This window comes from Canis lupus, chromosome 20 (genome assembly GCF_003254725.2).
Source record: "Canis lupus dingo isolate Sandy chromosome 20, ASM325472v2, whole genome shotgun sequence".
In the NCBI taxonomy this organism is placed as follows: domain Eukaryota; kingdom Metazoa; phylum Chordata; class Mammalia; order Carnivora; family Canidae; genus Canis; species Canis lupus.
This window is the reverse complement of record NC_064262.1, coordinates 54,711,585-54,718,234: the sequence shown is the minus strand read 5'-3', so window position 1 is coordinate 54,718,234 and position 6,650 is coordinate 54,711,585. Positions and strand designations below refer to the sequence as shown.

General features: G+C 54.4%; 1 long non-coding RNA gene across 1 annotated transcript; it reads right to left on the bottom strand.

Annotated features, from left to right (window-relative positions):
- Positions 1–366: 366 nt before the first annotated feature.
- Positions 367–6,604, bottom strand: LOC125753076 (uncharacterized). The gene is made up of 2 exons (XR_007404045.1): positions 6,127–6,604; positions 367–2,098 (listed from the first exon to the last, which is right to left on the bottom strand). It is a non-coding gene; the product is annotated as an uncharacterized LOC125753076 (long non-coding RNA).
- Positions 6,605–6,650: the final 46 nt, after the last annotated feature.

Below are 6,650 nucleotides of genomic sequence, written 5' to 3'. Positions count from 1 at the left end.
AGATTTCAGATGCGGATTTTAGAAGTGACTAAAAGCCAGGAGCCTGGGTGGCTCAGTTGGTTAAGCATTGGGCCCTTGATGTCATCATCTCAGGTCATGATGTCAGGGTGGTGACAATGAGCCCCGAGTCAGGCTCTGCGCTGAGCGTACAGCCTGCTTAGGATTCTCTCTTTCCTCTATCCCTGCTGGTGCTCCCTCTCTCTCTCTTAAAAAAAAAAAAAAAAAAAAAAAAGTAACTAAAAGCAAAATAAATTTTAGATGGTTCCCCACCCCCTGACCGAAGCTTCCTCCCCCATAAAAAAAAAAAGACAGAAACTATAAAACTACTAGAATAAAACATGGGAGTTCAAAATAACAATCCCAGAGTGTTGAAGCATGACATTAAGCCCTAAAGCCTTTAATTAAGAGATTAGTAATTAACTGGGTACAAGTATAAAATTCCTGCACACACACACAGATACACAAATGCTAGAAGGTCAATAGACAAAGTTAGGGAAACTTTTTCCAAGACATGCCAGACAAAAAGCTGATTTCCTTAATATATGAAAAGCTTCCAGAAATCAATAAGGACCAACGACCCAATAGAAAAAGCAGCCAAAAACACATACGGCTTTGGGAAATAGAAATACAAATGTCTTCTAAACACATGAAAGGAGCTTATTCTCACTCGTGCTAAGCTAAATATAAAATCAAACCACCGTAGAACACCCTTCTTAAAAACTAAATCCAGCAGGTTGCCTGAGATGAAAAGTTGGGTAATTCACCATGCTGCGGGGCCCCCGTTCTGGGGGAAAGGGCAGTCTCAGGCATCGGGGTTCAGGGTTGTGAAATGGGGTAATCTCTCCGAGAAGACCTAGTGACACGATAAGCCAGCTGTATCCCTCCTGGGAGGCTCTCCACGCACCCAAGGGTGGATGATGGTGCAAGTGCTGAGACTCTTGCACGTCATCCCTAGCGAAGTACGAGGCCGAGTGCGTGGAACAGAGTTGGGAAACTAAGGCCCGGGGAGGGGAAGTGCCAGAATGAGGGCGGGCTGGGGTGTACTCTTTCCAGGGCAGGTGCACGGGCTGGTTCTACCTGCAGATCCAGGTCCCTGCCGCCTCCCTCGTCAGCCCAAGGCAGGCCTCGTGCATCACACCCGCTGGTGTCTGGAACAGGTCCGAGCAAGGCCCGGGGACGCCGGGCTTCAGCACACCGAGGCCGAGCCTGCCACGCCGAGCCCGGTGAGTGCTGGGTGCCACTTCCAATTAATTCGGACTTTCTCATTAAGCGGTTAGGAAAGCCAGGTGGCCGCAGGCGGTCGCCCTCCGCCTGGGCCACAGGATTAGAGGGATCATGGTTTCTGCCTCCAGACACTATATTATCTGTCGCGGGCAATTATGGAGACCCAGGCTGGTGGTGACAAGCTTGGAGAGTCCCTGAGCTCTGGAAACCGGGGAAGCCTCAGAGTCCTGGGATCGCCAACATTGCGGGCGCCTCGGCATGCCCGGCATTCTGGACTCTCGGGGCATGTCCCCCTCTGAACGTTCTAGAGTCGGAGAGCCAGGGTTTAGGACGGAGAACAGCACGTGTCACTTCTGGCCGTCTTGGGACAGAAGGCCCCACAGGGAATTCGGAGAACGGGCGGGGAAGCGGGAAGGGCGGGTGGTCAGAGTGGGGGGGGGGGCACCCGACGAGGGGGCCTGTGTCCCACCGACGCCGCGGGCCGTGGGAAGACTGGGCGGGCGCTCGGCTTGGCGCTGACCTTGACATCGCAAAACTCTGGAATCACAGACGCTCTCAGTGCTGCGGAAAAGATTTCTTGTCTAGTTTTATCCCCTCGGATCAGAGGTCTCTCGCACCGCAGCGCAGAGGCTGAATCCGGCTTGTTGGGCCGCGTGACCCGCGTGTGAAAAAAGAATTGGCGTGTGAGTGTTTCCAGGTAAGAAGTGGAGCTCCGGGGCGCCTGGGGGGCTCAGTCGGTGAAGCCTCTGCCTTGGGCTCAGGTCGTGATCCCGGGGTCCTGGGATCGAGCCCCACGTGGGGGGCCTGCTTCTCCCTCTCCATCTGCCTGCAGCTCCCCTGCTTGTGCTCTCTCTCTCTCCCTCTCTCTCTCTCTCTGTCAAATAAATAAATAAAATCTTAAAAAAAAGAAGTCAGAGCTCCATTGGAGCCTTCATCCATGTAGCAGTTGTGGGCGCTCTGTGGGTGTGACGTTCTCCACGGTCCCCATCAGCTCCCATTCATGCCTTGACCCCTGAAGGATGTGCTTGCTCTCACTGGACCCGTGGTAGTACTAACTTTTGTGGTTGTTGGTTTTTTTTACATATTTTATTTATTTGTTCATGAGAGAGGCAGAGACACAGGCAGAGGGAGAAGCCAGCTCCCTGCAAGGAGCCCAATGCAGGTCTCGATCCCAGGACCCCGGAATCACGCGGAGCCAAAGGCAGATGCTCAACCACTGAGCCACCCAGGCGCCCCAGTACTAACTTTTGTAGCCCTGTTTTATGACCAAGAAAGTGAGTACTGGTGGCAGCTGCTTGCTGTTTGCCAAGATCCCCCCACTCCGCCCCCAGGAGAGATGGGGGGGCGGGAACCAAATGGACACTGCCTCCCTGCTTTACAAACAGTTATCCCACTGGGTCCCTGTCCCCAATTCTATGCAGTGGGATACTGTTGTTATCCCATTTCTCAGATGAGAATGGCTCAGAGAGGGAAACCCTGTCCCCCAAGCCCCACCAGGAGACAGGAGCAGACCCCCCTGGGACAGGGCAGGAGTGAACTAAGGGTAGCACTCAGGTCCCTCTGGACCTGGGGGGTAAGCAAAAAGGAAAATGTGGTGTGGGGATGGGAATAGCTTTGAGATGGGGATGGAAAGGAGTTCAGATTTTCTACTTAGAGCAATGGGGAGCTGTTGGGAGGGCTTGAAGCAAGGGAGTGGCAAGATCTATTTTTTGTTAGAAAAGTCCCTCTGTGCTGAGTCTACCTCACAAGAGGGATACATTGATCCTTAGCCAAGAAAGGCCTTATGTCAGGTGACAGTGCTCTCTTCATAGCTACTACTTCTGGGGCCCCTGTCCCCCTCCAATGAAATTCCATAAGGAATTCATTGCAAAGATGTCTGGCCAATGAGGGCTCATGGTGGTCCCTGCTGGTAAACTGTGTTACTCAAGTCTATCTCAAGGAGCATCGGGCTCCTTGCAGGGAGCTGGCTTCTCCCTCTGCCTGTGTCTCTGCCTCTCTCATGAATAAATAAATAAAATATATATATTAAAAAAAAACAGGGGATCCTTGGATGGCTCAGCCGTTTTGCACCTGCCTTTGGCCCAGGGTGTGATCCTGGAGTCCTGGGATCGAGTCCTGCATCGGGCTCCCGACATGAAGCCTGCTTCTCCCTCTACCTGTGTCTCTGCCTCTCTCGCTCTCTCTCTGTGTCTATCATGAATAAATAAATAAATATTAAAAAAAAACCACAAAAGTTATTGAAAACAAAAATTGAAAAAAATTGAAAACAAAAGCTATTTGTCACCATGTTCAAGAACGACATTCTTCATATATAAAGAGTCATTAGAAATAAATAAGAATAGAGCAGCCTATGCAAAGAACATGGATGCTATCTTGGATACACAGAAGACATTGGTGGGAAACTACAATTAAAAAAAAGGGGGCTCCTATGCAAAAAGTGTTTAACCATCCTAGAATTTCCTCACTTTCACAGTTGAGAAAGATACCTGATATCTGATAATATTAGATTTTTTTGAGGATGCAAGACAATGGGTACTCATGTCCATTGCCGGTAGAAGTTAGTACCATCTTTCCAGAAGGCGACATGGCGAGTGAGGTGTATTGAAAGCCTTTGATGATAATAAGCAATTATAATAACTCACCTTTGCTGAGTAACAAATCAGCTTCACTTGTGATATTTTTCCCCATTTGAACAGAATCCCCCAGGGCAGGGATTCTGGTGTGTTTTGTTCACTGCTGGGTCCCTGGCGCCAGGAACAGCGCCTGGATCTGATTTATATACCCGGCACCATCTCATCTGCTCATTTTCCTATGAGCTAAAATTACAGAACCACTGAGCCAGATTAGACCAAAAGGGAAGTTTGGGTGCAGATAGATACCTGAGCATCCAACTTATTTAGGTCTTTAAGACCACCATCGATTCCCCAGCAGTGCGGAGAGGATTCTCAGGGGCTCCCCCCTGACCCACGCTTCAATGGATGTGCATATAATTCTGAGGATCGAGACGATTTCTGATGCTCGTCCTTCGTCTGTGCCAGACAGTGTGCAAAGAGCTTTACCAAACTCAGCTCGATCACTTAATAGCAAAGCTATGACTTAGGTGCTGATGTTAGGCCCATTTCACAGATGAGGAAACTGAGTCCCCGGCATGGCCCTGGGCAGGGCCTGGCGCATACTAAGTGCTTGGGTTTACTACAACCTAAATCTTATTCAGTGAGTGTGTGAACGCCGGTTCTTGTCTCCATGGGAAGTGTTTCCTCTAGGGCCCTACTGTGGTCCTGCCGTGGCGCCCCAGTAAACGCTTCCTGTTTGTTTCTTAAATTCCTCGGGGGACTCGAAGCAGAGCTGCCAGGGAAAGTGAGCAGAGCCTGTTTCTGGGGGTGTGGAGACACACAATACAGTCGCCCCTTCTCCCCAGACCCACACGGGGGCACACATGAACAACCCCCCCAAGACAAACGCAGAGACACCGTAGCTGCTGAGACACACACACACACACACACACACACACACAGCCCTGGAGACAAAACAAGACCCAGGCAGAGACCTGCTGGCTGCACCCAGTCAAAGCAGACACATAGACACACATAGCTGAGACACCTGGGGGGCCCTTCAGCTCAGAGCATGATCCCGGGGTCCTGGGAGCGAGTCCTGCATCGGGCTCCCCACATGGAACCTGCTTCTCCTTCTGCCCGTGTCTCTGCCTCTCTGTGTGTCTCTCAGGAATAAGTAAATAAAATCTTTAAAACAAAAATGACACACATATATCCTGACCAGATGCAAACACCCCCAAGACAGACAGACACAGGAGAGACACACATGCAACCCGGGGCCCCGGCCTGGTAGGGCGAGGTAGGGAGGCTCTGGACCGCCTGGACCCCAGCCTCAGCCCCAGCACCCCGTCTGTCCCATCACCCCCGGCCCAGGGCCTCCTACTAAAGGGGGCAGGAAGCGGAGGCACAGAGAAAGGGACTCGCTGGGCTGCGGGCTGCAGGTGAGGCAGGCGAGGCCCAGGGCCCAGAGCACGGCTCTCGGGCGCCACCCGGCGGGCACAGGGGGCAGGGGGCTCGGCAGCCCCCTCAGTGGGGCACGTGTGCGGGTCTGTGGGTCCCTCTGGGTCCGCGTGTGTGCCTGCGTCTCTGAGTCTGTGTCTCTAGCTCTCTGGGTGTCAGCCTCCGTGTCCCCGCTCTGTAAGTCTCTGTCCCTCTCTGCTGCTCTGTGTCTTCTGTGTCTCTCTCTTTCTTCCCCCCTCCCCCCTCCCCTCCACCCCCCCTCCCCTCTCCCTACCTCTGGAGCCCCGAGACCTCTTCCTGAGCGCCTCCGATGACCCCGCCCTGCCCACCCCTCTTATCAGCACGGTCGCCCGCCCGCGTCCTGTCCCGCGATGGCATCTTGGCATTTCCTGCGCCCCATGGGCTGTGGGTGTGACTCAGTCCGGGTGGGGCACGATGACTTTGTGGGCGTCGCTCCCACAGCCTAGACGTTCTGGTCCTTGGGGAGGAGACCTCATGCCAGGAGGCCGACAGGGTCCCCCCTGCCGCGCCGGGTGCCTGAGCCCACCTTGGCTCACCCTTTCCCGGGCTGGCTGATGCGGGCTCCCTGAAGGCGGAAGCGCTGGCTGCAGGGGTAGAAGATGAGGATTTGGGCGCCCACGCAAGGAAGGGCCTAGGGAAAGACACCGACGGTCCCCCTCGAAGCCTGCTGAAAACCCCCCTTGGGCCCCTCATCGCCTACAGGCTGACGGCCTATCCCTGGCCAGCCCAAGCCTCAGAGCCCAGCCTGACCCCAAGCCTCCCACACTTCCACCCACTTGGTTCCTTCAAGGTGCCGCACCCTTTCCTTCCTGGGGCGGGGGGGGGGGGGTGCACATTCTGTTCGCTCTCCAGATGCCCTTCCACTCACCTCCTCCAGGAAGCCAGCCTCTCCCCATCCCTCCAACCTGGAGCCATCCGTTGGGTGCTGAGAGCAGGTGTGTCTCGGTCATGGTCGTGGCTGTGTCCCTGGCATAGAGCCTGGCACACAGCAAGTGTCTGGGAAGCGTGTGCTAGACACGTGAGCACGGGAGAAAAGGCTCAGGGGGTGCTCTTAGGCCCAGATCTTCGTCTGCCTTGCTGGCGACCCCTGGCAGAGTGGCCGGCTTCCTGCTCTGTTTCCCGGGGACAGCGGGTAAGGGAACATTTTTCTGGGCCGCTGCAGAAATCCACCCTGCTGGGTCTCATTTCAGCCGCGTGTGTAAATACCTGGTCCGCTGTGGCCAGCGGCGTCCACGCGGGGGGAAGCTTCAGTGCCTTTTACGAGCCTCCCCGTGGGGGCCCAAGGCGAGGTTTCTGTGACTGGGTATGTGGGGCGCCCGGGCAGTTTCCCAGCTGGTTGGCACAAGGTGGGGAAGACTTTGGGGCCGCGAGGAGCCACCAGGCGCCTTTAAC